The sequence below is a fragment of the Cynoglossus semilaevis genome, chromosome 1 (genome assembly GCF_000523025.1).
Source record: "Cynoglossus semilaevis isolate Cse_v1.0 chromosome 1, Cse_v1.0, whole genome shotgun sequence".
NCBI classification, from domain to species: domain Eukaryota; kingdom Metazoa; phylum Chordata; class Actinopteri; order Pleuronectiformes; family Cynoglossidae; genus Cynoglossus; species Cynoglossus semilaevis.
The window spans coordinates 19,622,058-19,632,651 of NC_024307.1; the positions used below are offsets into that span (position 1 = coordinate 19,622,058).

Below are 10,594 nucleotides of genomic sequence, written 5' to 3' on the forward strand. Positions count from 1 at the left end.
ATCCATCCATCCATCCATCCATCCATCCCTTCTCCTAGACAGAGTGACTCTCTGCAGGTCTGTTTCTGTACTTCCATAATTCACATCCATAACAAAGTTCCCATGTCAGATTGTAATGACTAAAATCCAACTGCAGCTCATCCTTCCCTACTCCTCGTCCCTGGCACATGATGACTGACCTAATTCATGTTCCCTTCCTCTGCAGGTCAGTGGGGCGTCAGCTGCTGTGCCACTGCAATACCATGACTTTACCAAGTCAAATCAAGTTTGTTATTGATGCGTACATTTTATTGTTATGAAGTTGTTGGAGGTGAACAGATTAAGCTGCTTGTCAGATCAATATGACTGAGTCCATGCAGCAGCCCTACAGGCTGAAGAACTTTCTAACATCCACTGAGCAAATACTGGTGTCTAAATGAGACTATATCAGACCTGGGCGTTAAAACTGAATCTATATGGTCAAGCTAATATTACATTCTCACAATGAGACCGGCTAAAGAAGTACGTTTTATAGTCATAGTCATATATGATCTACCTGGGCTGAGCAGTAAGTTGTTGTGTATTTGCTGAACACATTCACTTGTCAATACAACTTAGAGCCAACTCCCATCTCAGCATCTGTTCCACACAGCTCTCCTCTGTCTGTGTCTCATCTCTTTAACTTTCTGCTATTTCCTGTCAGTCGGAGAGACATGACCGAGTTACTGGCTTCCCCTTTTTGATGACACTGTCATGTTTGTTGACAATCTGCTGCATTCTGTTTGCAGAACGCTGCAAAGCAGCTGCTGAGGGAAATAACAAGATGCTGCTGCTGCGCAAAAATAACACCAACACCCCAGAGAGACGTGGATGGAGAAAAGTGGGGCAGCTCTATATTTAGCCTCAACATGGAGTTGAGTGACTTTGAAGTAGCACATGAGAAGGTTGCCTCACATTTGCATGTAGGGCCAGTGTTCTCCAGCAGGAACACGTCTGTCAACTCACTGCCTGTTTGATTATACTTTAATATCATTGGAATCATTACAATAGCTCATTAGACCTTGGTGCACTGCTATCATTCTGGTTTCTTTTTCTTTAACAAGGAAATATGTACTGGTTTGTACTCAATTAATTATACTGTAGAGATGATTGGATCCGATACTCAGGATTGGAATCGATTCGATATCGATCAAAATTCCAGGATCGATAAAAAAAAACAAAAACGAAAGCCCGTCCGATCTGATACCTCATCTCGTAGCTCAACTTAACCTTTCTGGACATGCTGTAAACAGGGGGACTATCACTTCAGCATTGGCAACCCGCAGTCTGGTAGAGGAGAAAAGAAGGTATCGGCAGATACTACAGAAGTTACACTATCAGAATCGGGCGTGAAAAAGTGGTATCATGTAGCATTTTGTATATTTTAGACTTGAGTCGTGAAAAAGTGGTATCATGTAGCATTTACAGGGAGTCAATGTATATTTTAGACTTGAGCTCCCATCAATCGGGGGTTGATACTATAACATCTGGAGTCACTAGTCAACTGTCTGTAGTCAGGTGATATGACCTGTTAAACCTGTGACCATCCGTCTCCTTTTCCTTCCCAGTCATACTAAGTTAAACTGTGCTTTTGTACAGGTGTTCAGTCAGCGGGTCTTTATGTGAGCTGGAACATCAATCTCAGGAATACAGCTCAACTCAGCTTCACTTTTATTGTCGCTCCTCTGCATACGTATAGCAGAGATAGAATGAGATTTCATTTTATACAGACGGTAATTCAAAAGGCCTACACACTCAGGAGGAATATATGAAGCATATAGAAGAGAGAAATAGATGTAATCGTTCCTGTATTTAAGTAACATATAAATGTATCTGTACTTTACTCAAGTCCTACTATTTTGTAAGACTTTGACTCTATTGCATTTCAAAGTTTTTTTTTTTTTTTTTTACAGTAACCCACAAAGTCCGTATTGTGTGTTCGGCTAAATTACCTAACTAGAAGCTACATGCTAGCATAGCTCACCAGACCTCCTCTTGTCACATACTGTGGAACACATTGCGGAACAGAGGTTGTCTGCTTGTTACTTACCCTGAAGCTGTTAATTCAATTTGGAATTTAACTAAAGAGGAATTAAAGCAAATGTTCAGGAAAAAAATCAGAAGTAATTCTGCGTACCGTTAAAGAAGCTTTTACAACGTGGTAACAAGGAGAGTTGCTTAAGGTAAAAAAAAAAAAAATCAGAAGAAACACTCCAGTTATTTATCTAAGTGATAGAAACAAAAGCAAAAGTGCTAATGAGCCAACAGGAGCTCAGGCCACGTCTTGGTGAACTCTGGAACATCCTAACAACCACTGGTACAGGAACATCAACACGTTTACATGTGTACTGTGTTGACTTACAGTTCTCACATCTTTGAAAAACCAACGGCCTTGTCGCCGTTCTTCGGGTCATTTTCACGTCTCATAACTTCACCATAGTCTCACTGTTTTTTTTGTTATACTTGCTAAGACTTTTCCCAGTGGCAATATAATGATTTATTTGAAGCGATTCGAGGTAATTGTTCGCCTCATTACAGATCAATATTGTCCCATTTGCAATTCAATGGCTGCTGCAGCTGAAGTGGGCTGTTTCACTGCTGCATTTCCATCAAAGCACTGCTTGTGAAGAGCTTTTTTTTTTTGAAAAAAAACCCATTTAATTTTATTTCCATTACGCATGCATATATTTGTTTTTCAGGTTGTAGCTTTTAGTGATTCCAACATCCACTGTCACTGTGAGGCCTCTTTGTTATAATCGCTTATTAAACTCCCTCTAGCAGAAACTCCTGTTAATAAAACAATGGAACAATGGAAAATTAGAGCTTTAATTAAGTTTATTTAGTTAAAGCTATAATAATAATAATCTAATAAAATGCTCAAATACCTTTATAAATCAGGGACATCAATTATGCTTATTAGATCATTAATTCATCCAATTAAAAATATTAATAGTCTTACAACCAGTGTCTCTTTTACAGCATCTCCCACAAAGTTACCTAAGCTGAGTTCTTTTTAAAAAAAATATCAGAAACTTTTTCCCTGTATACTAGCATTTATCTTAGCATCTGAAAAGCACACCCAGGACTGTTAGAATCACACAATTCCACAATTTCATTAACACTCTGCTGCACCAGTGTCTGACAAAGTGACCAAAAATGAATTTATGGTGTTAAAAAGATTTATGGTATAAATGATAAATTCCTGTTTAATACAGATTTTCTTCCTATCACTTTCTTTTCTATATCTTTACTTTATGCTGTCTGTCCTTTAACTAAAGAGAAATGCAGTCACAGGTAAATACAGTAAGTCCCATAATGGTGTAACTATTATATCATGTTTTGTCATATACTGGCTGTTTAAAACACAAAGCAGCAACATGTAATGAATAAATAACGTGATTCATAAATTAACATGTTATTCCGTGATATTTACAACGTCATATAAAGATTCAAGACTGACCCTACAGCGATTCACTACTGAAGAGCTGCTCAGTCTGGATTTCGTTTAAAAAAAAGAGTTAGATGTCATTCTAGTTTCACAGGAAATGTCTTGGACTAAATGAATAACAATTCAAGTACTGAATATGCCATACAGCTACAGACACGTCATCAAAGTACCATAACATATCATGTATATTAAAAGGATATCTAGTTTATATAAGTAATATGTATTTCATATTATACATCTAGTTAAATCAATTTAGTCATCTGAAAAAACAGAAATGTTGACATGGCTGCATGAGTAGCAGACTTTATTTCTCATTTTAAGCCCATGTGACAATAATCTGGATGGATGGATGGATGGATGGATGGATGGATGGATGCCAATAGTAATCATGGTAATTCAAAGCAGGATTAAACTCCATTTTCCTTCAGAAACATCACACACAGTCTCTGCTGGTACAACCCATTGAATTGTCTCAGAAACTTTACATTACTAAGCTGTGAGCACAGATGGACCTCGGACATAGAGTGGAAACCATCTCTTTCAGCAGCAGAGAAAGGAAATTAAATAGGGCAGAGAAAACGTGTCGTCTTTGTTAAGTCATCTAACAATTGTTAAGATTTATTAGTTTGTATCCTTCATTGATCTACTCTTCTACACTATCGGCTTCATTTCCATGAGGCTTTTCCTCATGAATTGTCTGTTCAGGAGTAATCATTTCCCCAGTGCGGATCTATAAAGTTTAACCTTAACCTTTTTCTGGTTGCACAAGGGACAACTGAGCTTCAGTTAGGACCGGGTTCTTCCTTCATCTGTATCGTCGTCAACAGCACAGAACTGTCTACACCACAGAAAGTCTTTTTCAATGGATGTCTTCTCAGTCGTTAATAAAACAACGGGTCAGGGTTATTTTTGATTTAATGACCATATAACAGCCCTGTAATAAGTACCACATCACCTAGTAACACAAGCTGCTGTGCAGACCAACAGAAGAGGTTGTTACAGGTCATACACAAGGCCAAACGTACCGAGCTCTACATTTGATAAATACAGACGGAAAGAATTCGGACAGAGGGTGAAAAGAATTTATATCGAGTTAGGGATATCGATGCCTTGCACGGAGTCAGATCATTTCAATATGTGCCTGCGTTTTCATTTAAATATTTCAGAGTTCAGTCAACAGTTAAAGCCTCCTACGTCTAACAAATACAAAGAATTATTACAGCAGGACAATGACCACTAAACACACTGCCAATAATTATTGATCGGGCTGATGATTCAGGGCCACAGGGAGACAAACGATGGTGTCCAAGTTTACTACCCAGTTGATCTTTCTTCTACAGAAAGTCTTGATTCCCTGAATGGAGTTTGTCTGTGTTTGGGTTCTCTCCAGGTACTCCAGTCTTGTCTCACAGCCCAAAAACATGCTCAGTAGGGGATTAGGTTGATGGGACATTGACCTGCGGTCTAAATGTGGCCGTGCGATGGTCTGGAGAGCTGACTGATGAAGTGGTTGACAATGGATGGATGAAGACTGACAATAGATTTAAATGTTTTTACACACAGCAGCTGTGGATTACTAATGTTCATGATTGTTATCATGATTGAATCATGATTGTTATCCTACATAATTAATCCAACTTTATTCCGTTCAGTGGTGGAACAGACCAACAGGCAAATATCAGCAGGTATATGTTTGTGTTTCACACCTGTATTTATTTGTCATTTTAAATGATCCAATCATCAAAGCTGCATCAAAACTATAATTATGTATTCTTTTAATTGGCAGCGTTGGACTGCCTCAATCAGCCCGTCAGCCGTAGACGTACTTACTGCTCTGTGATCAGTGAACCTGGACTGACAGGATGTTGAAGCCTCCGCAAACACGCTGGGTGTTGAGATGGTGTTTAAAGCTCCCGCAGTGTGTGCTAAGAACAACATGTTCATTGACTATGTGTTAGAGCAACAATAAGTGGATAGATGGTTGAATCATTCTAACTTAAAGCAGGATTAATCTTTGCCAATTATTTCATTCATTCATTTTGACAGATGTAATTATTAATACAAAGAGAAACAATTGCTCAGAGAGTTCTGTTAAGCTCTTACTTTGATCAACCCTAATGTCAATGTGTCTGTGGTTGAATGAAACAACAGGGTGTTTTATCAACCTTCGCAAAAGAATAATGAAGGAATACATTCTTTGGATAATTAATTAAGTATTTCTTCTTCATCTTGTTTTTCCTGAGCTCCACTTCAGTATCATACAATGGGAAGACTGTCCGACCCTGCTGCAGGGACATCTCTGAATATATGAAATGAGAATAAACTCTGGGGAATTTCGCACATGCTGTTCTGAGATACTATTTCCCCTCAGCTTGTTTATCTACATTTTTATAATTAAAAAAAGAATGCACCTTGATCTGGTTGATTCTAAACATTTTTTCAATAATAAAAGGCTGTAAGCTGGTCTGTAAGCTCTTTGCACTCCCTGTAAGCTGGTCTGTAAGCTCTTTGCAGATTTCCGAAGTCCAAGTTACCATGAACATTGAGCAACGGTTTGCATCTTAAACAACAATGTAAAATTGTTAAAAAAAATCTTGTTTAACTCTGTGAAAAGGCATCAATTGAAGAATGATGTTTCTCAGTGTAAAATATCAAGCAACATATTGTAGTTTGAGTTGACGTTCTTTGAAATCCAAGCCACAGCCTATCAGATTTCTAACACAGATCTCCATTAGGAATATCATTGCTAACTTACGATGAAAAGATGCAGAGAAACATTACATCACTATTGCATCATAACCTTTATCGGTGTATTTTGAGTCATGAGCCCAGTCATACTGTTATCATCCATTTACATGCTGACATTATACAACCCTTCATCCATGTGTCCATCTGTGTGTCCAAGTCTACTTTCACATCCTTGGTGTCCAGCAGCTGAACTGTCTGTTGCAGTTCAATACATTACATTGAGCCATACACGCTTCACAGTCATTTCAATTAGCCCTTTTCAACAGTTCCAATGAAAAGGTTTCCATGATTTCGTTCTGAGTTATCAAAGTCTTTTTTCATCTCAGACTGCTCTACTGTTACGACAATGGAGTCTGAAAATACAGGACACTTCAACGTGGCTGAAGGCCACCAGGGAAAAAAACATTTTTTATTTTCTTTTTGACATTTGAGTGTCATTTTGGACCATGGTTCATTCAAAACGACACCTAACCTAACCATTAAACAAATAGCATGAGTCCATGTAGGGCCATGAAAGTGGTTCTAATGCATGTTTGTGCAAAACAGCTCATTCAAAGCCTGTCTGTCTTCTCTTTAGCCTCAATGCATATTCATTTATGCTTTTACCGCAGCGATCACACAGCACATGGGCTTACAGCAGTCTTCACACCTCTCTCTCTCTCTCTCTCCCTCTAAATATATATACTGTATATAAACATTTATATAAATATATGTATATATTTGTACATATATGTACATACATATATGTTTTGCAACCTTTAAAACCAAACCAGTGTCCCTTCATCACATACATTAATCATCTACACCCACATCATCTTTGTGAAAAATGCCCACAAACACATTCAAATGTATGCAGACAGCTTATTTTGGGCCATTTGGGCTTTGACCTTCTCCGCAGAAATAAACTGGCCCAACACAGCGGGGGTTTCATGCTGATTTCCTGAACCCTGGACAACTGCCACCGATATCCAGTGCCAGGTCAGGAGGATATCTGCGCAAATCTTAGCCATGGTGTGGTCAGCCAGTTCACAGGCTGCCATCCACTCCCTGCACCTCGACACAGGGGGGAGTGGAGAGCAGAACGGCCTTGCACTGCAATAAAACTGCATGAGCAGGCATCATCCTGTTTGTCTGAGCTTCAGTGCTGTGTATTTTATACACACAGAATAATGAGAAAATCAAAATGCACTTTTTTAAAATGAGAGTTATAAATTGAAATAAAGGAGAATAAATTCCAATATTGTCCAAATACTTAATTTTCAACTCCGATATTAACCGATACTGATATGGTGCGGCCGCCTGCTCACTAAGGTCATAGGTCAAAGCCATGGTTCCGCCCTGTTTCCCCAAACTGAAATACTACTGAGCTCCAGGTAATGTTTATGTATCTGTACAAACCTCTGTTTGAGTTGTTGGCACCAGCATTCTGCATACAATACCCTAAATCTCCCACATGGAACTCTTGAGGGGTTAATAAAGTGTCGAGCTATCTATCATTATATATATCAATAAAATGAGCTCCAATGCTGCCATCTAGTGACTAGAGGGTTGCTTGGTGTTCATCGTGTTTTGTGTTCATTTGTTATGAAGGAGTTAACAGTTACGGGTAAGGGAGGGGGTGAGGAGGTGTAGTGTGTGTGTGTGTGTATTAGGGAGGAGAGAGTGTGAGAAGAGGAAAAGGTGTTTTTGGAGAAGCTGGGTTGAGAGCAGTAAAGGAGTTTAGAACGAGTTACTGCACTTGGGTTTCAATTAAAGTTCTTCAGAGCACTGAGGGACCTGAATGTCAGTCAGGAGGATTCAACTATTTTTAGAACGGGTTTTCAATATCCGAGAAAAAAAAAGATAAAGATTCTTACAGATATTACATAATTATGCTAATATTGTTGATATTATCGGTCGGTGGATATTATTGGACGTCTCTAAGGTAGAGTCATCCTGTACACAGGAGCCTTTTCCCTTCATAGAGAAGAAATATCATAATATTGTAGGTATTTCATAAATCTGTGATAAAACAGAAGTTATATGTATTTTCAAATATCACATAAAAGGCGTCCATTTCATACAGAAGTACACAGTACACAGTACACAGTACACAGGAGGCTCACTCAGCCTAGTGACAACATGGCTCCCACCAGGCACATTCACTCAGTATATTGTTCACCTGGACAAAGTTGTTTCCCAGGGATGACTTAACGATCACTGCACACACACACACACACACACACACAGAGACTCACTTCTGATTTCTCTGCTGCTGGTCTTTAGTCAAGATAAAGCAGGATGTGACCTGGAACAGACGACATTTCCCAGAACTCTACAGAGAAGACAGAGTTCTCCAACGACAACGCCAGTTCAGATTAAGAAGTCCTATTGGTCCCACGACGGGGATATTCACAGTAGGGAAATGTGCGGCGCTGCAGCAGCCTGAATGTGGTCTGTGGGCAGGTTTGAATCAGCAGCCTCTGATGAGCCACACAGATTCATACTCAGGAGACTGAAGAACGGTTTATAAATTTCCATGTCATTTATATATTGATATATGTTGATGATGTGTTTTTGTTAAAAAACACATATGCTGTACGACTGATGAATGTAAACAAAGGTGCTGTTTGTGAAATTTGTTCGGAATGATGTTAGACATTCTTCACAAATAAACAACAAAAAACACAGGTAACAGCCTCACACCAAAGCAACAGAACGGACAGACGGAAGGAAGAAAGAAGATTGAAGGAAAGAAATTAATAAAAAACAGATTCATGTACCTCCTGCTATGAAGCTGGCACATTAGTTACAGCAGGGAATTACATGGAGAACATACAGTGATGTTGTCAGGACACTAAAGCAATAACATGTCAAAACAGTTGAACATGAACGACTGTCGCCTTCGTTTTATACCTTCGCACCAAAACCTGCAGTGGCCGTGTGTTTGGCAGCTTTCTGATGGACTCTGAAGTGCCTCTCTTTCCTGGTGCAATTAACCCAGTTTCAGTGAGGCAGCAATCTATAGGGAGGCAATTAAATTTTAATTCTCCCCACTGTGTGGACTTCAGTGAAAAAGGACAGCCCAATCTTTCCTCAGAAGTGTTGATTAGTTGTTTTTATCCACGAACCATTGAATAACCAAATCAAAGGCCAGCAGGAGAAAATAGGCAATTAAAAGGATGAATCGTTAGCAAAGCGCCGGGGACCCTTCAAAATATTTCTATATATCTTTATGAAACATCTTTGTTTTTTAACAAAACAACAAATGAAGGATTACACGGGTTGTTTATCTCAGCTCTATAATAAAAGAACCCCCACTTTAGCTTACTTAGCATTCACATTTGTTTTTCTCTTCAATCAACGGGATAACAACTTTGGTTCTGATTGTCTGTGCTCTTGTGCACTTGAGTCTGTCTGTGTGTACACTGACCTTGGATTCTTCCTGCAGGCAACAAACAATTCAAAGTCTTTCTTTTCCTCCTCCCACTGATGAATGTTGCGAGGTGAAGTTTGTGTGCGGAGAGAGGTCCTCCAGTTCATCTGTTTACTCTTTCACCTGCCGGAAAACATAACATCCAGAGAATGAGGGAGAGGGAAAACGGAGCGAAGAACTTCTTCCCGTGCTAATTCAGTGGCCTGCTATTATTTCACATTGAAGACAATGGAACTGGGTGAAATACATCAGTATTTACAGTGGATAAATGAACAACAGGAAAATAGAAAATGAGAAGGGAATAAAAGATAGTGGTTGTACAGATATGAGCACGGACAGCGCTGTTTAGTTATCCCACGTGGGAAAGACTTCAAAACAAACAAGCGAATAATGAATCGTGGGAAAGACTTCAAAACAAACAAGCAAATAATGAATAAACAAACATAAAATAGTGATGATGGTTTTGCTTGCAATTGGAATTATTTAGCATATTTTTGTTGCTTACAAAACTGATGATGAGTCATGTGAAGAGTTGCTGTAGCGATGTAACATGTCACCTGGAGAGATAAGGACACAGCGGTGCTACGAGCTTTAGCCCTTCGCAATTCAGGACACAGTTGTCAAAATAACCACATTTATGATAGTTTTTGCATTCAAAAGAACCAAAAAGAGAACACAGAGCTCTTTCCATTATTGAAAAATAAAGAAAATAAATTTGTGGTGGGTCTTGGAACGCAACTACCGTGATAGGAGAGGTATCTCTGTAGATGTGTTTTGAATGGCTTATCCCGAACTCCTGCGTATTCCAGGTGGTTTTCACTGAGGAACAGGCCAGTCTTCTCACATGAGTCTCTGCAGCGTTCTCTGGAGGTCTGGCTCTCAATCAAATTGAAGAACAGTCAATCGCAGGTTCCAAAAAAAAAAAAAAACATGTGCAGAAGGAATAGTAAAGGTAGTCACTGACC

At 39.1% G+C, this 10,594-nt stretch overlaps 1 protein-coding gene across 1 annotated transcript in view; it reads right to left on the minus strand.

The window, feature by feature from the left end:
- Positions 1-10,016, minus strand: part of LOC103383789 (leucine-rich repeat and fibronectin type-III domain-containing protein 2) — a 45,580-nt gene extending 35,564 nt beyond the window's left edge. The window contains 1 exon segment of the mRNA XM_025060453.1: positions 9,627-10,016. The gene's annotated coding sequence lies outside the window, so the exon portion shown is untranslated.
- Positions 10,017-10,594: the final 578 nt, after the last annotated feature.